General features: G+C 38.0%; 1 long non-coding RNA gene across 2 annotated transcripts in view; it reads left to right on the top strand.

Moving 5' to 3' along the window:
- Positions 1–24,212, top strand: part of LOC107143042 — a 60,516-nt gene that overhangs the window by 11,114 nt on the left and 25,190 nt on the right. The window contains exons 3-4 of one of the 2 annotated variants that reach the window (XR_001503654.2): positions 1,992–2,172; positions 2,788–3,297. This is a non-coding gene — a long non-coding RNA (uncharacterized LOC107143042). Of the gene's footprint in view, positions 1–1,991; positions 2,173–2,787; positions 6,488–6,626; positions 6,803–24,212 lie in introns of those variants that run through there. The other variant, XR_007350655.1, reaches the window with a different exon arrangement.

The following is a 24,212-nucleotide window of genomic DNA, read 5'->3' as shown; positions in this document are numbered from 1 at the left end:
ATTAAGTCTTTAACCTGTGGGATCTGACACTGTCTCCAAGCAGTGTTAGAACTGATGAATTCCAGGATACCTAGTTGGTGTCCCCAGAGAATTGCTCTGTGTGTGGAAATAGCCTCATGTATTTTTCACAAAAGTGTTCTGGGTTGAGTATGAGAGTAGGATTGTTCAGAAACACGTTGTGTGTTTTCCTTCAGTGACATCCTTCCTTGAGCATATGAGAGTCCCTGCTTTCACAAAGGAAAGAAGCCTCCCCCAAAGCCAACCTTGGTAGTCTATGGCTCTTCTACACATGGTATTGTTATTTCTGAAACATGTTCCCAAGTTATACTACCTGGGTAATGTATGACCGTTTTTAGACTTTCTTAGTAAAGATGCCCAAATGAAAAACTTTATTGATAAAAAGTATTCTATTTAAGTGTACTTTAATAGAAAATACACAGGGAATGTAGTTTTTGGATTGTAGAATCAAAAAAAATCTTCTATAGGGATAAATCCTCAGGATATCAGAATTTTAGAATGGATCATGGCCTGTGTAAAATAAAACGCTCTGCTTTGATGTCTTGACTGCTAAAATCCTGATTTGGTGGATGTAGTCCTGGGCTCAAATTCAAAAGTTACAGTCCCAAACTTCGTTGCAATTAGAGATGGTCACATAACACACATTTGGTCAATGATGTATTAAGGAAGTTACTTAAAGCTACTAAAAATAGGACAGAAGCAGCTAGCCTTTGTATGTTCTGTAGTAGCTGGAACCTACTAGCTGTTTTGTAGTGGACCATGAGTTAAGGGTGAAGACCACCATAGAGCTAGCAATAATGGTCTAGACCTCTCTTTATGTGAGCTCCAACAACCTTGAGCATGCTCTTTCTCTCTCTCTCTCTCTCTCTCTCTCTCACACACACACACACACACACACACACACACACACTGTTCAAACCATTAACTTTCAGTTATTTTGCACAGTCAAATGTAATTCCTAATTGAAATACGATATGGTATCAGAACTGGTAGGAGGAATTTGTGGAGGGATGTTTTAAGTAACAAAATATTAAATGCTAATTTACTTAAAAGAGGAGGTGGGATAGTGAAGATAGACATTACAGACCGGTATAGGCAGGTGATCTGTATTGAATGGGGCTGATCATTTTTGTAGCCTCTAAGAAAGAAATCTACTGACTTTCTGATATAGGACGTTGGCATTTGCTGGACCCTCTTGCTGCTTTTAGTAAAGCTCTAAGGAAGAGAAGAACCCACTTAAGAGACACCCAATTTACAGACAGATCTGGAAGAAAATATAGTGCTGCCATAAGAGATACTTCTTTTACCCTAAACTTGTAATCCAAGTTGTTTGAGAATTCCAAAATCTGGGCTTTTTTTTTTTTTTTTTTTTAAGCTGGAACTTATGTTTGAGAACTGGAACAGAAACCCAAAATACAATGTAATGTAAAGTAGGAAAATAGAAACCGTGTTCTGTCTTAAGTAATGTTCAGGTATAAGATGGATGAGCCTAGTATGTGGCTCCAGGTTGCCTTTTTGTCTGTCTGCTTCTCAGTCTCACTCCTTGTGGAAGTCACCCCAGATGACTTTCAGGCACCTAGACATTTGGCAGGCAGGATAAGAAAGAGGGAAGGAGAGCGTACTCTTCCCTTTACATGTGATATATTCTGGAAGTCACACACATTATTTCTACATTTCATTAGACAGAATTTCATTTTATGGCCATCATGAACTACAAAGTCTTTCATTTGGGCCACTATGTTCTTGGCTAAAGGTCATGGATTCTAGTATGATGGAAAGTGGGGCAAAACTGAGATTGCCTCTTGTGTTGTAAAGTTCTCCACCTGAGATATAAACCAGTTAGGATTACGATATCACAAAGTTAAGACACTTTGACATATTGAGTACTTTAAACTAAAGAAGCAGTTACAAAATCAAGATATCTCTGACCTTCTTACACCCTTCTGCTCCTTGCCACTCTGTCTTTCCCAAAGTACCCAGAGAAGGCTTTTGAGGAAGATTCCTCATCTCATCCAGAGAAATTTTTGCAGAAGTAATGCAATCGTCAAGAGCACACTCCCTATAAAGTCATCAAACAGGGAAGATTATCTCACAGGAAAGATGACCAGAGCTGACACCACACCCAGAACCCAGATGGTTTTATCACAGTCTAAGGTCTGTTCTTTGGCAAATTCATCTTCTGTAAAAGTAATTCACTCTTGCTGGGCAGGTGGTGCATACCTGTAATCTCAGCAGCTTGGGGGGCTGAGGCAGGAGGATTGCAAGCACAAAGCCAGCCTCAGCAATTTAGCAAGGTCCTGAGCAATTTAGGGAGACCTTGTCTCAAAATAAAAAATAAAAACAGGCTAGTGATGTGGCTTAGTGGTTAAAAGCCCTTGAGTTCAATCCCTGGTATCAACAACAACAATAACAAAGATTTACTCTTCTTCTATTTCCACTACTAAGAGGGTATATAAGCTTCTAATCTCTTTGGGTTTGCGGGAACTCACTTTCATTTTTGTGATGTTCCCATGCTTACGGTGCAATGAACTCACGTGCCTTTTCTCCTGTTAGAATGTCCATTGCCAGTTTATTCCAAAAGACTCAATTATTAAACCTTTAGAAGGTGGAGGGGAAGTTTCTTTTGCCCCATACATACCTTTTCTGTTCTTCTAAAAATCCTTCCTTGAAAAGCTCTTCATATCATTCTTGAGTTGCCTTTGACTTCACATGTAAAAAATATTGTCATGTAACCCAATGATAAAATACTGTTTATATTTTGTTTTTCAGTTAAGGAAAAGAGTGTTGGTGTTGGGGTGTTCCTTGGCAATACCAACCAAGAAAAATAACAACAACAACAAAAGCCTAAAACTCTTTTGAGGAAATCTGGAATAGCAGATGCTCTGGTTTGGATGTGCTGGAGTTCATCCCCCTAACGCTTCATGTATAAGAAGCTTGGACTCTGGTGTGGCAGTGTTGGAAGGTGGTAGCCCCTTAAAGAGGTGGGGTGTAGTGGAAGGTGATTAGATCATCGGGAGTGCTGCCTTCAGAATGGATTACTGTAGCTTTTATTGGACCCCATTTAGTTCCTGTGAGAGGGGGCTACTAGAAAAGAATAGGTCCTGGTCACTAGCTTCTACATCATGAGGCTATCTGCCACGGGACCTTCACCCGAGCCAAGCAGATTCTGCACCATGCTCTTGGACCTTCAGAATTGTGAGCTAAATAAACCTCTTTAAAAACTACCCAGTCTCAGGTATTTTGTTATGGCAAGAGTAAAAGGACTAAGACAGTGGAAATGTCTCAATGATTGTTCCTAACTAGTGTTTAAAACTATTTTCCTGAGCTGAGTGTGGCGGCACATGCCTGTAGTCCCAGTGACTCCAGAGTCTGAAGCAGGAGGATTACAGGTTAGAGGCCAATCTCAGCAATTTAGTGATATTTAATCTCAAAAAAAAAAAAAAATTAAAAGGACTGGGGATGTACCTCAGTAATAAAGTGTCCCTGAATTTAATCCCCAGCACAAAAAAACAAAACAAACAAACAAAAATGCTCAAAAACCAAAAACACAAAAACAGTGCCCCCCAATTCTCTTCCTGGGGACTCTATTATATTGACTGAGTTCAGACCAAACATTCTCCAACATTTCATTCGGCCTTGAAAAAGTTGCATTACTAATTCTCTAATCAGTAGTGAATACGGCATTGGTAAAATGGCATAATTGCCATTAAATGATTGTAATTCATCACTAATTATTACAAAAGAATAATTCACTCTGATTTGACTAGCAGTTATTTCTTGAATTATGGAAGCACCCTACTAAATAGTGGATAAACCTTTTTCAAATCTACGGTTTGAGAAAAAAATTAGACAATGTCCATTTTTAGATAACACATTGTACAAATCAGTCAGGCAAACATGGACATTCTCTATGTTCATTAAGGCATTATTGACAATTCAAAAAATTACAAGCAACTTGAATGTTTATCAGTAGGGGAATAGTTAAATGTAATATGGTACTCTGTGTGTGTGTGTGTGTGTGTGTGTGTGTACATACATAGATATATGTACACACATACATATATATGAATATGTATTTGTGTATCTATATTTCTGTCTACTATGTAACCTTTAAAATGAGATAGATCTATGTGTCCAAGATACAATGCTAAATTTTTGAAATTATAAAACAATAGTTTGGTACAATTTTATATGTGTAAAACAAAATAAAATAGGAAGCAATATCATATAATTGCATGAAATTATATGGATATAATACATGGAAGCTTCTGGAAGCTATTAATAGTATTTACAACTAGATAGTGGGATTCATTATATTGGTATGAGGAACAAAAAATGCTTAACTTTTATTTTATAGCCTTCCATACTCATTGGACTGTTCATCTTTTTTTTTTTTTTTTATTATATTTCTTTCTTTTTTGGTGCTGGTGATTGTATATAGGACCTTATGTGCACTCTGCCTCTGTGCTACACTTCCAACTCTGTACTTTTAAATTCTTAAATTTTAGTTTTAAATATAAAAAGAGTTACTAAAGTTTACAAAAATAATTTAATTTCAATGTATATTGTCTTTAAACATTGTTATTACACAAGGAGTACATAGCATAAGGAATTAAAATGAATTCTGCTTCCTTTTGCTTTTTACTGATTAAGAGCCAACTGGAGAAAAATATAATTTATTTGCTTAAACAACATACAACTTGATACTGATTTATGAAATATATATTCTTGCCCTGGAAGCAAACTCACAACAAAAGAACACTGTAAAATCTCTTAGTAATGCATTTACTATTTCACAAATTGTGTTTCTTTTTTTTCTAAATTTTACCTGCAAAAAGGTTTCAAACTTATTGAAGTCTGTCCTACTCAGCAGTTTTGGAACTTGCTGGAGAAAATGACAAGTGTTTCTTCTCTCAAATCAAGTCTAATTCTATTTCTTATAATGGTGCAGCCTCAGCCAGAACCTGCCACAGAAGAACTCATCGGTAATTCCCTACCTTATCTACAAAATGAGGAGAAGATTAAGGGGCCAGATGTTCATTTTGGCAACCTAGAAATTTACTTTTAATTTTCCCCATCTTATCAAAGGAAAAGTTCTAAGCCGACTGGAATTTTCAATTTGGGGTAAGAATATGGTAAATAAGATTTCTGCTAATTTTAAGAAAGAAAGAGTTTATTACTTTTATAAGATCATGTGACCATCAGGTGAAGAAGCATGAAATTGGAAGATGCTGTATAGAGAGAAGGCCCAACTTCTGTAACCTCTGTGTGTTTCAGTGTCATTGGGCATGTTATGGTTTGGACATGGAATGTCTGTCCCCCAAAGGCTCCTGTGTTGAAGGTTTGGTCCCCAATGCAGCAGTATTCAGAGGTGGGGCTTTGGAGACATATTAATCAAGAGTGCTTTGGCCTTATCATGGATGCATTATTGGGTAGTGATGGAAACTGTAGGTAGTGGGACTTAACTTGGAGAAATTAGGTCACTAGAGGCATACCCTTGTCGACTATATTTTTGTCTATGGTCCCTTCCGCTCTTTCTCTCTGCTTTCTGGCTGTCATGAGCCTAAAGCAATGGAGCCAGCTGATCACGACTGCAATCTCTGAATCATAAGCCAAAATAAATTTTTCCTCCTAAACTGTTTTTCTCAGGTACTTCATCCTAGGGGCAAAAAACAGGGCACAATAGAAATGTTTCACAAGAGGTTAGGTAATAACCATGCTTAATATGGTAAACAAAATCAACTACCAAGCACCCACCGTGTCCTGGGGCTACTGCAGATAAAAGAGAAGACACAAACCAGGCTGCCTCAGATTTTATAATCCAGCTGGGGGAGAGAGGTCTTTATCTATGAAACTCATTCGTAAGGAAAAAGTTTTATGTTGGTGTAACACCCCGTTATTCATTTTTTGTTCTTCAAAAATTCTGCATTCGTTGTTGTTATAGAAAGACCCTTCCATACTAATGTAATAAAATGATTTTTAAATCTAATTTGTGAACAGAGAAGAGCAAGATTTGCTGAGTAGTAATAGTATTCACTATTGATTAAGAACCCACTATGAGCCAGGCGTGGTGGCTTATGTCTGTAAGTTTGTAATTCCAGCAGCTCAGGAAACTGAGGTAAGAGGATCAAAAGTTCAAGGGCAGCCTGGACAATTTATGGAGACCCTATCTCCAAATAAAAATAAATAAATAAATAAAGTGCTGGTGATGTCGCTGGATTATAAAGCCTTGCCTAACATAAGCAAGGTCCTGGGTTTGATCTGCAGTATTGGAAAACAAAACAAAACCAAAACCCACTGTGAATTCCTCATTTTACAGACATTCTCTGTGCACTGCATGTCGACTTTCACCAATGGATATTATTATTTTAATTTTGCAGAGGAAGAAACTGAGGCTGCATAAAGTTAGCGATTGAGCCAGAAATCAAGCTGGTGTCTGCCAGAACCCAGTCCTTTGAACCTCTGAGCTGTAAGGCTTTGCAATCCTAATGAAGGGAAATGGAGATGGGGTGGGGGTGGGGAAATCTTCAAATTCTTCCCCCCAACAACACTTTAAAAAGAGACAGGACAAAAGAAGAATGCGGTTCTATATGCACATTTCTTTGCAGCCCTCTGACGAAGTACCTCAAAAGCTAAGCTCCCATCAATCCTGGAGAGATAGGATCGGCAGAGCATAGTAGCTGAATGAATGGTTTAAAAGGAACAGCAGCGACCAAAGAACTTTTTATGCAAAGACACCCCAAATCTGGGGCAAAGACCTCCTGTTCATTTTATCTCATAGAAGGTAGGTAGTGCTGCCTGTCAAGGTAATACATTACTACACTATTTGGAAAAACTACAGTTCTAATTAGATGAGCAAATAAATGTTCATTTCAATTTATTAATATAGCTGTAGGCCTTGTTACAATTTATCTCTCGATTCTGAGACCAATCCATCTCGAGCTGGGAATCATTGTGGTGAAGTAACGGGTTTTAATAATGGATAAAGGCAGTGAATTATTCAGGCAGAAGGGAGCGAGCTTTGATGCCTTCACTCACTTCTTTAATTAACTGTGAGATGCTGGGCTGTCTCAAGCCTTCCAAGTTTATCTCCATCAGAACTGTGAATTTTTCTTGGACCAAGGATATGTTGTGTTCAGGCCTGCCGTGATCCAAGAAAAAGAAAGGCTGGCTATCACATTCACATTTTGTTCCCTTCCATGCTGAATGCTGTCTGCTTCAATGTTATTTTGATGGCACTTCTTGAGCAATGAACATTTTTCTTGATAAAATCAATACCTGTGTTCTGTGGCATCCCTGGATAAGATTTCAGCACATGAAAATCCAAAATATTTCAATTCTAATTGAAGTTTGGGAATTAATCAGTTAGCAAAAAATCCAGTTCTGTCATGTCAGCTTATTAGCTTGGTTTAAAGTCATTCATTTTAGTGGCTTAGACATAAATGAACTGCTAGAAAAGAATTTTTAGGTTCTCCATGTGATACAGCATGAAACAAAAACTGAAACTCTTACCAAATGTAGCTTCTGTTATTTGTGTGGTACAGGTATATTTTAAATCTTTGCGTAGAAAAAAAAAATGTTCCTTGGATGACTAGATATCCACAAGAAAAAAAAAAGTATTTGGATACATACCTCATATCATATACAAAAATAAAATTAAAAAAAAAAAAGGAAAAAAAAATCTTTGCAATGTGCCCAAAGGGCTTCCTGTAAATGAAAGCCTTAAAGTCCTCTGCACTTAAGCAAGGTGTCCAGGTCCAGGGAATTCTCTCTTTTGTCCAGCATATATCTTCTGAGAAGAAAATGCACCTGGATTGTAGAACTTACCTCAGTAGAAATCAATGATTTTGCTGTGAACATATTAACAACATGCTTAGATAATTGATTATTATCCTTCACTGGATGATCTATTTTGTTATTATCTGTTACCATGAAAGTTTGGTGGGGAAAAGTGCACATAAACTGTTATAAAGCAATTTATTTAAGCTGTGACATGAGAATTTCTCTTTCAATTTGGTCACATCAGAGAGAAAGTAAGAATCTGGGGGAGGTCTGGGCTTACCACTTCTTGGTAGAAATTGAATCACTATTTCTATAAATCAAAAGTCATGTTAAAAGCTCTGTGAAGTAAACAATGATGTATATGAATTAGCAGTACAACCATAGTCGATACAAATCAAAGTGGCTTTATGAAGGTATTGATGTTTTCAGCTCTTCCTAAGGTTGAATACATTTAAGCTTTTATCCCCCAGGGCATTGTTGATCCAAATGAATCTATTCACTTTGAAACCAGACCATAGTTGTGGCTAGAGATAAAACTACACGCAGTGACCTAAACAGGGTTCTTCCCCAAACTCAGTGACGGCAGCTGTGGCCAGCGTGCTCACAGTGAACTGAAATGACACAAATGACACTTGGGTTGGCCACTGGTTTAAAAGAGGCTACATTTTTACTTGGTTTTCTTATGTATTAATTTTTTAAAGCTTGGAATCGCTCAGAATTTGACCCAGTAGAACTTGTCTGGCTGTGTTAACCTGACTTTCTATACTATGATAATTTAAAGGACTCCTCAGTGACTGATTCTGTTATCTTCAAGTTGCATCCTGTTACTGCATATGGACTAATTTACTACGTGCTTGAGGGATAACTTGCATATTTAAAAAATTAGAAAATTCAGCCCTCATGTTAGAATTTCCTAGATTAGCTAAAGTGCAGGAAATATCAGATTGTGATTGGATGACTACAGAGAAAAAATGAACACAGGGTGATTCTTTCCACAAAATATTGGCATCATTTAAAAAGAAGGCAACCCATTTATATTGGCCCCTCTGATGTTCAGAGAAGGGTTCTTTGTACCTTGAATCCATATTGGAATTTATCTTCCTTTTCCTCTTAGAATATTAGAGCATTTAACTATGTCTTCAAAAGGACTAACCTCAAATGATCTGGCCAAGGGCACATACATAGAGACCAGTACTTACCAGAAAGAACACTGAGAAATGAAACCTAAACTGATAAGTGGGTGGAAGTCATTCATCTTTTAAAGCCCATAAAAGAGAGTATTGTAAATTAAATTGTCTACAATAGATTCAACACCTCTCTCTTGGCCCCTCCCCTCCCTTTGTCATGGTATAGCATTCAAGTGTGGGAATGTTTCTCCTAAACATGTGTAAATCACACATTTAGTCATGCTGCACACCAAGAGGATCAGGGAGAGAGAGGCAGAGGATATTAAAATACTGGTCCAGCAGTTTGTTAATGAAACATTTACACAAGCAGTTTATATGGTTGCAATAAAAAGGGGGGGGGGCTTTTTCATCGCACCCCTTTCATTACTTAGTAGGGCCTGTAAGAGGATTAATGGGGGGAGGTGCTTATCAGTTGAGTCTCAGGATTGGTAATGCTGAGTTCTTAATAGATTGCCTCTGGATTTAGGATTACTGTGGTGCAAATTCTTCCAGGTTTTCAATAGAATAGAAAGCAGTTTGCTTTGCCCCCTCCAAGGAGAAGGGCTATTGACTTGGTGGTGAAAGGACCTAGGACTCTGGGTTTATTCGAACTTCTCCCTCCTGCTCTGTCACTTCAAATACGGATGGATTATTTATTTATTTTTTATTTACTGGGGCTACTAGTAGTCACTGCATCAAAATATTGCACTAATCTCTCCACTCCTGTGATTAAGAAACAGCTAACCATGCACGTTTTGTGTAGCAACCAACTGACTTTTTAAGATGTTCCTATTAAGGATGTGGTTCATTCATAGGAAGTGACCCAGAAGATAGATCTATATTTTATCAGCTTCCATTCTCTGTTGCTCATTTTTCGGAAAGGTTTCCTAACAGTTCAAATAAACTACATATTTTGGAGGGCACTGAAGTGAATGAGTGGCCCTTTTATTTTTCTGGGGAGTTAGAGGCAGCTTTTGTTGGCAGTCTTGTGAAAGAGTACAGTACTGGTGGATCATGTTGCTTGGGGTCCCGTGACTTCACACTATTTTTAGCACAAGGAAGATGTTAGTTGTAACAGTGTACAATGGGCTAATCAGCCATAATAGAACTCACACTGTTTTTTACTTCACATTGCACTTATTATGTGCCTTGAATGTAAACAGCTCTTCGCTTCTGACAAAGATGGCACTTTGCCATGGTGGGATTCAGCCTTCTCTAAAGCTCAGCAAACATTGAATAGAAACAAGCCTGAGGACTCTGAAAAAGCAATTGTTTGAATTTATGTCACTGGCAGCCTTAGACAAAATTATTTTTTTTGTTACTTCCATCTTTTCCTTCCTATCTCCCTACTCAAATTAGCAAGCATTCACATATGCCAGTTATCTGTGTATGAAAAATTATTTCCATTATTTTCCGCCCACATTTAAAGAATCAATAAATCACATTTTATGTACAGTCTTGAATAATGACATCCCTGTACATTTGATACCCATTGTGAAATATGTGGAACTTGATGTAATAATATAATGCTTGATCACAGAAATAGATTGAAGTCACTTTACAGCATGGTAGAAGATATTCTATTTGAAATTATACCCAATTCCAAGAAGAAGTTCATTGTTTTGTACCATCTGTAAGTACCATTAGCAGATTCAATAATTTGTTCTCAAAACAGATTTAGAGCAATTTACTATAAAGCAAATTATTGTTGGCTAGGTTTTCTGCATTGTTATCATCCTATGATTTCCAGCCACTGTGACTTATTTAGAAGTTTTGTTTTTGAATTTTTATCAGAGTAATACATGCACACAGTAAAAGCAATCAAACAGTACAAGAGGGTCTATAAAGAAAAGCAATCTTCCCCACAGGACTCCTCCATGCCCAGGTCCATTCCGAGCAGCATCTTTTAGGTTTTTTTTTTTTTAATTTTTTTAAAATTCTTCTTCTAGAGATCACCTTCCAAGCTTTAAGTAATAGGCTTTTAATAGTATTTCTTGATTGATTAGTTTATTGATCCAACAGATATTTACTGAGTGCCGAATATTTGCCATACACTGTTCAAAGACTGAAATACAACAGTAACCCAAACAGACAAAATCCCTGCCCCGGAGCTTACTTACTAATGGGGTGGTGCTGAGGGGTAGATGATAAATACCATTAAGGAGCACTTGACCTATCACATTAAAAAGTGAAAGCTACTGTAGAATAAAATAAATGCAAGAGGTGGGCAAAGGAGTCCCAAAGATGGGGAGGTGGTTTGCAATTTAAGATGGTCAGAGATGCCCTACGAATGTTGTATTTGATCAAGGACATGAAGGAGCAGTATAGAGACCCATGAGAATATCTCAAGGGCTAATGGTTCAGAGGGTAGGAGGAGGGAACACAAAGGCCTTGGGCAGGAAGCTTCTGGCTGGATTAAGAAACAGCAAGGAGTCGTCTAATGTGGCTGAAGAAGAATGAGCACAGGAAAGAATAGTAGGAGATGGGGCAGGGGCAGGCAAAATCATAGGATTCGGAGGCTGATCATATATGCCCTTTTAAAATGTAATTCATCGTGAGATGAGAGTGAGTGATAGAAAGGATTGGGGCAGATAATTAAATCATATTTAAGATTTGCTGTATTGAAGCAAGGATATACAAGGGCAAGAATGGAAGCAGGAAATTTCGAATCTCTGTGGTGATCCAAGTGAGAGAAGAGGAAATTCGAAATAATCTAATTGTCTTGGAGGAAGTAAAAAAGACGTGGTCAGATTCTGAGTGGATAGTGATGCTTACATGAATTTATAGAATGTGATGGTTAATCTGAATTGTTCACTTGATTGAATTATAAAATGCATAAGATTAAGAGACTTCTGAGTGTCTCAATGAGGGTGTTTCTGTGAATGATTGGCAGTGGGACAGCCAACTGAAGCAGAGACCTACCCTAAGTGTAGCAGCACAGTCTAACAGTTTGGGGGCTGGGATGGAACAAAAGTTGGAAAAACAAGGAATTAGCATCAGGCACAAGCTACATTTTTCTTGAGTGGGTTCTTGACTGCTGCAGAAGACACCAGACTCCAGCTTCTTCCCTCTTCCAGAGTTGACTCTGACCAGTGACTCTCCAGGGAGTTTCCAGGCTTTCTGTCCTATACTGGGGAGGCATCATTGATCCCTCTTGTTCTGAGATCTCAGCCTCTTGGACTGAGCAGTTTCTGGTTCCTTCAGCTCTCCAGCCTGTAGATGGCCACTGTGGGATTATCCACTTCTGATTGTGTAAGCCAACCCAATAAATCTCCTTTATATAAATATACATAAATAGAGAATAATGGATGAAAAAGAGAAAGAAAACAGGCTATAAAATATTTGTAAGCACTCTGCTACTGAGTTATATCCCCAGCCCTTTTTATTTTATTTTTGAGACAGGGTCTTACTAAATTTCCCAGACTGGCCTTGAACGTGGCCATCTTTCTGCCTCAACCTTCCAAGTAGCTGAAATTATAGGTATGCACCAGTGGGAAGAAATATCATGTTTTAGTTATTCTATGGATGGGGTGGCACCTAATAGTAATAAGATGGACTTGGATGAGTGTGAATTTAGAAGAAAGATTCTCGTTATGGACACGTTACATATGAGATCATTTTAAGACACAGAAGACCAGCAGATAGTAAGAAGCTGGATAAGTATAGACTCCGTGTTCACATTTTAGTCATTAGTATATAGTCCATGGTATTTTAATGTTGTGATTAGGTAAACTCACTAAAGGAATGAGGTTAAAAGGAGAAATCCAAACACTTAAACCTGAGGCATTTTTATATTAGAAAATTGGATAAAAGAGGAGAAACCTGCAAAGGGAACTAAAAAGAAGTGAAGTAGAAGGGTACTATGAAAATAATGGATGAAGAGAAGAAGTAAAAAGCAGGCTATGAAATGTTTGCAGTCTTACATGATTCACAGTAATATATCCATGTTAGAGAAAGGATTATAAAGAGAATTGAGATCCTATAGCAAAGTAAAAGATAATAATGCTAATACTAAAAATAAAAAATAATGAATCATTAGAAATATTTCCTTTAGAGTTTAGGGTCAGTATTTTGAAAATGTTCAGAATAAAAGAAAATATATGTAAAATACCATTGCTATATACAGGTAAAGTCATTTTTAAGTATTAGAAAACTCAAAATCAACAGAATCTTTATAAACCAATAAATAGCTTGAACAAAATATTTGATAGACATGTATGGATAATTGTACGGATACAATGCTGTTCTGATGGGTAAAAAAAATACTTAATAGATTTAATAAAAATATATATTGCAGATATAATCCCAGAATACTAAGTGTGAGAGAAGAAAACTTTTCACTTGTTTAAGCAAATAAGCAACAAGCAAAGTAAATGAGTAAAACTGTAAGTGGTGGTTGCTCTTTTGGGGAATGAATTAGTTATCTCTGCTGCATAACAAATTACACCACAATGTAGTAGCTGAAAACTACAAACATGTATCACAATATCACAGTTTCTTTGAATCATGAATTTAGGGAACAGCTTAAAAAGATACCTTTTGCTCAAGACCTTTTATGAGGGTGCACTCCAGCTGTCAAACAGCCCTAACAAGTCGTCTTCAAGACTCAACAGGGCTGTTGAATCTGCTCCCACACTCAGGCCTATGGTTGCTAGGATTCAGTTTCTTGTAGGCTGCTGTCTTGACAGTCCCAGTTCCTCTTGTGGTATCAGACTGAGAACCTTGGATCCTTGCTCTCTTAATATACCACATGTTTTTTTTTTTTTTTGTACTGGGAATTGAGCCCAGGGGCATGCTACCACTGAGCCACAACTACAGCCATTTTTGTTTTTTATTTTGAGACAGATTCTCTCTATGTTACTGAGGGCCTTACTAAGTTGCTGAAGCTGGCTTCAATCATGTCATGATCCTCCTGTCACAGCCTCCTGAGTAGCTGGGATTCCAGGGATGTGCCACCCAGCTACCACACGCTTCTATCTATAGCACTGCTAACAAGAAAGTAAATGTGATTTTTTTTTTTTTTTTTAAGGATCAGAATGAAAAGCTTAAAACAGCTGGACTCGCTGGTGCAAGTCTGTAATCTCAGCGGCTCAGAAGGCTGAGACAAGAGGATCACAAGTTAAAAGCGCATCTCGGCAATGGCAAGGTGCTAGGCAACTCAGTGAGACCCTGTCTCTAAAATNAATACCTAAAAAAAAAAAAAAATGAAAAGAATAAGGAGGAAGCAGGTTGGGGCAGGGGAATGGGAAATTGAAAAAGTCCTAGAGGAGCTCTAGAACAAAGACTTCCCATTAGTAGAATCTCAGGTTGAAAGTAATAGCTGGTCTCTTAAACAAGCTCCTTGCTCAGTAAGTGGCTAAAGCCTGCCCTAAGAATTAGAGCAACCTTAGTATGAAAACTGAGGAGAACCCTGAAAAGACTGGTATCTGGAGGTTGTCTTCTATCTGCACTCTTTATCTGGGCAGCAAGTCCATTTTTTTTTAAAGCACTTTTTAGTTGTAGATGGACGCAATAACTTTATTTTATTTATTTTTATGTGTTGCTGAGGATTGAACCCCGTGCCTCATATGTGCTAGGCAAGTGCTCTACCACTGAGCTACAGCTCCCGCCCAGCCCAAGTCTTTTTTTAAAGATGGACCTGAACAGGTTGTATTATGGTTCAGATGATGTGAAGTGTCCTCTAAAAGCTCATATGTGAGACAATGCAGGAAAGTTTTGAGGTGAAATGATTGGGTTATGAAAGCCTTAATCCAATTAGTGCATATCAGTGCATAATTCCACTTGAATGGATTAACTGGTTGGTAACCCTGGGCAGTCAGGGTGTGGCTGGAAGAGGTGGGTCTCTGAGGGCGTGCCTTTGGGGTATCCTTTGGGGTATATATTTTGTCCTTGATAAGCAGAGCTCTCTCTCTCTCTCTCTCTGCTTCCTGGTGGTAATTTTCTAATCTCCTTTTCTCTTTTACCATGATATTCTGCCTCACCTTGGGTTCAGATAAATGGAGCTAGATATTGGTGGACTGAGACCTCTGGAACTGTGAGCACCAAATAAACTTTTCCTTCTCTAAAATTGTTCTTGTTCAGGTCTTTTGGTCGCAGCAAAGAGAAAGCTAACTGAATTTCCATCTCTGCTTGTCTACTCCTTGCATCATACAGATCTACTTTTCTATGCAGATGTGGACAGCAGCTCCTCCACAGCTCTGATTGGCCTCTTCCTGAGGAGAACTTAGAAGCAAGAAGTTACTGGGAAGAACTACATTCCCATTAGGGCAGTAGCTCTCCTTCATTATCCACTCTCAAATCCCTGCTCCTTAAGATACCACTTCTGCTGGACTTAGTGGCTTAGCTGAGGTCAGGCTCAAACCCTCAGCTGAAGGTTCTGAATCTTTGGCAATCATACTTAGAACAGGCTTTAGCACCTGCCTACTTAGACAAGGAAATACCAAGAGACAAGTCAATCTGTTACTTGAGTTCCATATAATCTGCAACAGCACAACCTCCTCCAGCTGATCACAGATGACAAGCCCGAGACTCTCTTCTTGCCTATTCTTCTCTAGTGAAAGGAACCCAAAATTCCTGGGAGGAACCCATAGCTATTGACCTGGGAGCCTGTTTCTCCTGGAGATATATGTCCCTTTTAGAGGTCAGAAGCTCTGACTCTCTAGAGAATAGAGTTGTGGAGATAGGAGGTAGAGGCTTTCACAGAGTGACACTGATGCTAATGATACGTAGAGTCATTACGGCTTGGGACAAGGCATTATATAATTATCTCTAATTCAATGCATATTCCACATCTTGGAGGATATCATCCTCATGAAGTCATGTGTCAGATGTGGCAATTCACTAGGCTATTCCAATGCTCTATCAGGTTGGAAGCTTCTAAGTAGTGTTACATGCTGTACAACTTGTACAACTTATGGACATGGGTTTATTCCACACCTTTTCTGCCATAAGATGGGTTTTCCAGTTGGATAATAGCTGTGTGAGAATCCCTGTGAATTAAACATTCTATTAACCCCAGAAGAGCAGTGCTGACTGAGGCCTTGTGGTAGGAGAAAGCAAATCCTTGTCTAGAAAAGGTATTCTTGTGGGAACACACAGTTGTCCTTTTGGAGTGAAATGGGTCCATGGTAGTCAACAGGCCCTCAGATCACCAGTGCTCTGGAAGAATGTCAAATTGGAGACTCCTTATTGTTGTCTCCTTTTGGCCCAACAGTACATTCAGAGGTGGCAGTAGCTGGAGAGGTTTGGTGAGGGGGAGTGCATGCTGTTCTAAACACGTAGAGCCTTCCACTCTGACACTGTAGCCACTTCATTTAAGTGAGCATGGTGCCCACTCTGGCTAAATCAAGGTTGACTCCCATTAACTAACAGAGTCATTTTGTCTACCTATGAAGTTGGTTAGTGTGTCTTCTACAGTGGGAGCTCTCATTGGGCATTTACTTTTACATTTTGCGTTCACTTTATGTCCATACACATACCATTACCTCCATCCTCATCCATGATCTTTCAGTTTTTCCTTCTAGGTCTCTGACCAGCCATCCAGGTCATTCCTATTTTTCTATTTTAAGTTCATGATGTGGGATCACTACACAGCTATAGTGAGCCACAGTGAGCTTACAGTCATGAGCTGACAGAGGAGAGCAGGTACATTTGTTGAGAGTAACAGAGGGCAGGCCTACCTACTTCTATAGCTGCTTTTGCCTTCATGTCTTGTTCACACTTGACCAGGATGTACCTTACCTAGGTTATGGTGAACTGCTGCTGGGCCCATCCAATTTGCAACTTAAGAGTATTCTAGAGGACCCATTTCTTTTTTTTTCTTTTCATTTTTTTTTATTGTTGGTTGTTCAAAACATTACATAGTTCTTGATATATCATCTTTCACACTTTGCTTCAAGTGGGTTATGAACTCCCATTTTTAGCCCATATACAGATTGCAGAATCACATCAATTACACATCCATTGATTTACATATTGCCATACTAGTGTCTGTTGTATTCTGCTACCTGTCCTATCCTCTACTATCCCCCCTCCCCTCCCCTCCCCACCCCTCTTCTCTCTCTACCCCCTCTACTGACCTTCATTTCTCCCCCTTGTATTATTTTTCCCTTTCCCCTCATTTCCTCTTGTATGTTCTTTTGTATAGCCCTGAGGGTCTCCTTCCATTTCCATGCAATTTCCCTTTTCTCTCCCTTTCCCTCCCACCTCTCATCTAGAGGACCCATTTCTGATCTGATATGTAGTCACTTAGTGTTCCATGGTCAAGTATTTTTGTCTTTAATAGGAAATAGTAGTAGGTCAGAAACTGTTTTGCAAAGAAAATGTTGTTTTTAGTAGCAGATAACTTGGGTTTGTTTTAGAACTCCAGGAACTTGCCATATGATTTTGCCATTGAGGTTGACTAGAAACTCTACGACATACTTTTCTATCACTGACACTGCTGATACTTATGTTCTGTCAGATTGGGAGGCCCAAGTGACAAGACTAATGCACCATCATGGAACTGGTATACAGGCTTTTTCTGCTTGGGGTATCCCTCAAAGCTGTAAATCTGATTTATTTGGTATATGGGCTAGAAAAGTATTTCTAGATGTTATGCAAATTGAAGATCAGTAAAATGTCATCAATGTAATTGATCAGTTTGGTGTTCTTTAGGATATCAGAGCACTCCATATCTCTTCAGAGATAATGAATTCTGAGAGAGGGCAGAAGAGATTACAACTCACAGCAATAATTTACATGTGTATTGTCCTTTCTCTGTGAATGTAAATTCCTTTGGTCTTAAATCTTAATTAGGATAGAAAGTAATTTGTTCTCCACATCAATGACCATATTCGACATATATGAAGCTATGTTCATTGCCTTTAGCAATGAAACCACGTATGGCACAACAATTGTGATTGAGCAGCATCTTCATGGAGATTACTGTATTTAATAGGTTTATTTAATTCATCAATCTAATTCCTATAGACTTTGAATTGGTACTCAAGATTGATGAATTAAATAAACCTATTAAATACCTAGATTCTTCATTCTTTAAGGACACTAATTCTTGACACTCATTTCTTGAGATTGGATAATGTTTTTGATTTACTATCCTGATGTGGGTTGGTGGTGTATGGTTTAAGAAGCTCCTATTTGGCCTTTCCTATCAATATTTCTTACCTCCGAATAGGGCAATAGTACACTGTGTGTGGTTTAATAACTGCCAAGAGTATTAAGTCCAATTATACATCCAGAGTCTCAGGAATTGACCACTAGGTGGGTTTGCAAACTAGGGTATCTCTTACTAAGCTGTGCTTTGGACAAAACTAAACTTCCTTTCCTTCTTCCTCTCTCCTCTCTTCTCTCTCTCTCTCTCTGTTCTGAGGATTGAACCCATAGGCACTCTACCACTGAACCGCATCCCCAGTCCTTCATATTTTTTTTTGTTTTAATTTTGAGAAAAGGGCTTCCTAAATTGCCCAGGCTTGCCTCCAACTTGTGAGCCTCCTGCCACAACCTCCTGAGTTGCTGAAATTACAAGTGCCTGACCATTATTTCTTGATTCCTAAATGACCTCAGTCTAACAAGAAGCGTCACGATGATCCTCTGTGTCTCAAACATCAATGATCACTTAGACTTTTTGTCCATTAGTCCTCGAGAGGTCTGGAAATTCCTCTGCCACAGCGTGTATTCACTGGACTGAATGGCCATAGATCTCCTCAGGGAGGACTAGGGGAGTCAATGCTGTACATATTTGCCATAGTATTATAATGTCTTTCCCCTTTGGAACACAGCTTCTTTTTGCTTATTGGGTTCCAAGCTTGAACAACGGCTCAGGTTCAGGAACTGGGTAAATGATCATGTCATTTTTAATGGGGCAAATCCTATCAGAGTCTTAGGCTAGAAAAAAAAAAAGGCCCACTTGGAGGGTTTCTGTGTTGGGTAGGAATGGCTGAGCCCTTATAGTACTGCCTTGCTGAATCATTAGCTGAGGGGTATCATCAAAATAAAGTCTCTCAGCTCAAAAGCTAAGAACAACCTGAAGGAACTAATAGCTAGAAGCTGTCAGCTAAGCATACTCCTAGGCCCTGGACAGAAGTCCCTTCCAGAAGGGCAATCTGAGCAGCTTGCCTCAATGTCTGTCATGCAATAACAGACAACCTCATTTTTTAAAAAATCATAAGAATAAAACCTCAAAACTTAAAAATTTTAAAATAAAATGTTAGAGAAATATGAAGGTTAACTTCTTAATTTTATAGTTAACATTTTTTAACATCACAATGTCAGTCTTTAATAAAAATCTACAGTACATGTGCTATATTATATATTTAATAAATAAAGTAAAATGTTCAAGATCCCAATGGATACTTAGAATAAATATTAAAACAGAAAAAAGACAGTTAACTAATGGACATGAAAAAATACTTAACCAGCCTCATAAGTACTCAAAGAAATACATTTTAAAACAATAAATAATTGTGAGTTGCATCAAATTTCCAAATTTTTGAAGTAAACATGTTAATTTAGGCAAGTGAATGTTGTTAGAAATTCACACATACATTACAGGAATACAAATTCATATTTTTATGAACAAATTGGCATTAGATTTCAGTAGGTCTAAAAAGAAAATCCACTGGGTATGGTAACGTATGTCTGTGATCCCAGTGGCTTGGGAAGCTGAGACAGGAGGATTGCAAGTTCAAAGCCAGCCTCAGCAACAGAGAGGCACTAAGCAACTCAGTGAGACACTGTCTCTAAATAAAATGCAAAATAGGGCTGGAGATGTGGCTCAGTCATTGAGTGTCCCTGAGTTCAATCCCTGGTACCCTTTCCTTAAAAAAAGAAGCAAATCCTTTTACATGAAAACTCTGCCTCAGGAGTGTATCCTAACAAAGTGATCAGAAATATGAACAAAGATATATGGGTAAATATATTCCCTTTAGCTTCATTTGTTATATCAAGACAGAAGCAGTCTAATGCCCCAAATTATGAAAAGGGTTATATAAACTACATTGTGTCTGTATAACATTACAGTATGCAGTCATTCAATGAAAATATGTGCGATCTTTAATGTCAAGAGATAATGCTTATGACATGTTGAATGAAAGTGAGTACGTACATGAAATATTACCTCAAATTTATAAAAATTCATAGAAAGATATGCAAAAGAAAATATGCCAAAATATAAAGATTAATTTGGTTATCTTCATATTTTCTTCTTTTATTTTCAAACATTAACAAGTAAACATTCTTAGGATCATTTCAGATGACAATTGCTAAAAGCTTTCCCTGACTGCTGTGCAGGTACTGGATTATGTGCTTCTGTCTGTCTGCCCGCTACACGTTCTTAGTGCTTGCTAATCTCTTAGCATTTACTACATTGTGCTTAAGCTTGTGTGTGTGTGTGTGTGTGTGTGTGTATACAATAAGATTCTGACAAGAACTACCCAGAGTCAGTCAGATTTCACAGGTTTCCATAAGATTCTCTCACTCTAGACCTCAGCTCATGCTCTGGGAGGTTTCCAGCCACCTGCCTCTCAAACCAACTGGCTACAAATTTAAGGATCCCCAGTATCTTCTCAGGTTTTCTAATTTCTTAGAATGACTTACAGAATTCAAAAAAAAAAAAAGCACTGTATTTAGAATTATAATTTTATTATAAAGAAATTGATAAGGACTAGCCAAATGAAGAGACATGTAGGTTGTGCTCTGAGAGATTTCCCAGCACAAACCTTCCATGTGCTCAGGATGCGTCACCTCCAGCACACTGTTGTGTATCACTAACTTGGAAGCTCACTGGAGCTTTGGGTGTCCAGAGGTTTTAGTGAAATTTCATTCCATAGCTTGATTGGTTGAATTGGCCATTGATTGAACTCAATCCCTAGCTCCTTCTCCCCTCCTCAGAGGTAGGGAAGTCAGGATGGGCTCAAAGCCCAAATCCTAATCACATAGTTGGTCTCTTCAGTAGAGCCAGCTCCAGTCCTGAAACTACAAGGGGCTCACTATGGGTCACCTCATTAATATAAACTTAGGTGTGATCAGAGGAGCACACCATCAATATCAAACACTTCACTAAATTGGGTGAGTTTAGAGGCTCTGTCTCAGGAACTAGGGACAAAAGTCAGACAAATTATTTACTGTATAATGATATCTGTCTCATTAATTGGCTCTGGCCTCCAATATGAAGAGACTATGCCTGGGTCTGTCATCCAGCAGTATTTTTTTTCCCCCAAGTAAATTTGGCAGCATAGGAAAGTTTGCCTAAGATCCACTGGTGTGTTAGAGCAGACCTTCACTCTGAATTCTAGCTTGGCACTTTCTTAGCCTCAGTAGTCTCTATAGAAGGTCACTTTCCTAAAAATCAGCAATGAACTGGTCTTTTGGTTTGTTGTAAGTTAGTCCATCATTGAGAAGAAAAGTAACACAAAAGCAACAAAAACTATTTTTTTTATTGTTTTATCATCTTTTGCTTTGGCGATATCTAACTACAGAAACATGTTAACTGATTTTGGATTAACTAGGAAACTGATAGAAAATGCATGAGATTTTTGAAACAAAAGGCAACAAATACAAGTTCAGGACTGGCAATTGTATGGCTGTGTTTATGAGTTTCTAATCCCATCAATATTAAGTAAGTTATAGAATGTGCTGATATTTTTATTTTCAACTCAGGATGAACTTCAATGTGATGTCTGGTAAATCTGACAAATTAGTTTCTTGTATTTATGCTTACTCTTTCATTCCAAAAGCTAATTGCTTCTGGTAGGTGATATGGTTAATGCTTAGGATTGAATATTTAACCTAGTACTTTTAAGTCTTTGACAATTTTGATTTATTAGTTTAAAAAAAGGACTATTGCCCAGAGTCTTTTTTTTTTAATTTTCACAGTCTATGTAGTGAATCTCAGTGACTCAGAATTAAGTCAATTTTATCTTAAGACTGTATAATTTTTTTCTTTTTCTTTTCAGATGATTAGATCAGTTAATAGATGAAATTCTTGGGCATTATTATTCCCTGGGTTTTGTTTCTAGACACATGGTGATGCCTCCCTGATAGTTCTAAGGTGACTTTCCTGAACAGTGTCTTCAACTTTCTTTAAGTCTTAGAGACTGCTGTGACCTGGGGACTAGTTGGAATCATTGCCTTCTCTTTTTCTCTCTCAGAAGGCTGGGCCCTGGGCTTTTGGGAGAAGATAGCATTTTCTATATTCATGCTGAACTGAAAGCCTTGTTGTTCATGGTTTCTCTGTTCTGATTCTTATCTGAAGGTGAGGGTCTCCTGCAACCATGTCTGCAATAATTCCAGGTTACCATTGAACGGAACACATTTAAATTTTTCTATTAAATTCAAAGGTTTATTTTGTTTTATTTAAATCTGGAAAGAATAACAGCATATTCATGTGTAAGAGGAAGATGCAGTTGTGAAGGAAAAGTTGATATTTCAGGATGGTGTACAGAAATTTGCAGGAGAAGCATTCTTGGATGGAGTCCTGCACCAAGCTTCATATAAGATGGTTTCCCAGAGAGACCATTACATGGGCATCTATGTAAAAGAGTCATGGGTTATTTGGGCTTGTCTGTATAGGATAAAGGGGGTCAGAATTGAATGAATTAGCATCTCCCTGAAATGGTATGATTATTTTAAACTGAAAATATTCAAACAGCAGATGCAGAAAAACACATTACCCAAACTCAGGTAGAACCTTCCCCAAATATAGCTGCTATTGACCTCCATCTGACAACTTATTCTTCAAAAAAAATTGACCATTAGCACCAAGGAGTGTGAATTTAGCTGCTGTAACTGCACCCCTTCAATGAGGAAATTGCCAGCCAGGAAAGAGAGAGACTATCCATTCCCATTAGCATCAAAAAAGTCCAGTATAATTTTCTTACCTTACCATTGGTCCCCCTTGTGAAGTTATTATATAAGGCTTTATCTCTGGCTATTCATTGAATTACTCCTACGGAGCAACTCCGCATGCACATGGAATACACCTTGTCTTTTCTCCAGTTAATTTATTGTCAGTTAATTTACAGTCTCCCATTTTTCCAGACCTAAGTTGGTAGAGGATTCTGGGGATCTGGCCTTAGGTATGAGCATGGGGATTTCATCCACAGAAACATAATGGAAGGCAGAGAGACTTATTCAATATCTCTTTCATTCTTAGACTTTCTCAAGGTGTTTTCCACTTTCCTTGACTCATATTCACACTACTCATTCACTCGTCAACCTATTTCAACATGGCTTCCAGGTACAACAGACATCAATCATTTACTCATCAAATGTTTCTTTAATCCTACTATATGATCTAGGCCCTGGGGATTATATCATCAAGCAAAATGCAAAAATTCATGTCTTCCTAGAGCTGGCTTTCTAGCTGAAGAAAACATATAAAACCAATAAATTACACAGTACATTTGGTCATAGTATATGTGATGAATAAAAAGGAAAAAATATTATAAAAAGTGAGAAAGAGAGTATCTTAGTCCATTCAAGCTACTATAACAAAATACCCTACACTGGATAATTTATACACAACAAATTTATTGCTTCCAGTTCTGTTGGATGAGAAATCCAAGAACAAAGCAAGGCACTAGGTAATTTGGTGTCTGGAAAGGATCTGTTTCTCACAAATGGTGCCTCCTACATGTCTCATAGAGTGGAGGGGGAAACAAACTCCCTCAAGCCTCTTTTAAAAGGGCACTGATTCCCCTCAGGAGCTAATGGCTTCTTAAAAGTCCTACTTCTTAATATGTTTATATGCCCTCTTTCTGTCCCTCTACTTGTGTTATAACTATCTATGTTACTCACTACACCACTAAGTTGGTTCTTCCTGAAGGCAGAAAATGTGTGTTATGTGCATCTCTACCCATGATATAGAACATAGTACATATTAAGCATTCATAACATGCTTTTGAGTAAAAATGTGAATGAACAAATACCAATTTTAATGGTTATTCCCGCTTTCTATCATCTGATTTCTCTCCTCTGATTAATTCTGTTTGTAACTCATCTGGTTCTCCCAGAATCACGTGTAAATCGGATTTTGACATGTAAAATATAAAAAGACACAATGTTTTGTGCTGCAATGTTCAGTGGACAGCATATATTAAAGAAACTACTCTGTAGTAACATGGAGCAAGATATTTGCCTCTACAGGGCAAAATAATTCTGAGGAAGAAATAGGTGTAAATGAAATATTTAAAAAGCCACCTGCACCATTTACTTTAAAGATGCAACAGTCTGAATGAGGCTGTCCAA

The sequence above is a fragment of the Marmota marmota genome, unplaced genomic scaffold (genome assembly GCF_001458135.2).
Source record: "Marmota marmota marmota unplaced genomic scaffold, marMar, whole genome shotgun sequence".
Classification (NCBI taxonomy): Eukaryota; Metazoa; Chordata; class Mammalia; order Rodentia; family Sciuridae; genus Marmota; species Marmota marmota.
This window is presented reverse-complemented; position numbering and strand designations above follow the sequence as displayed.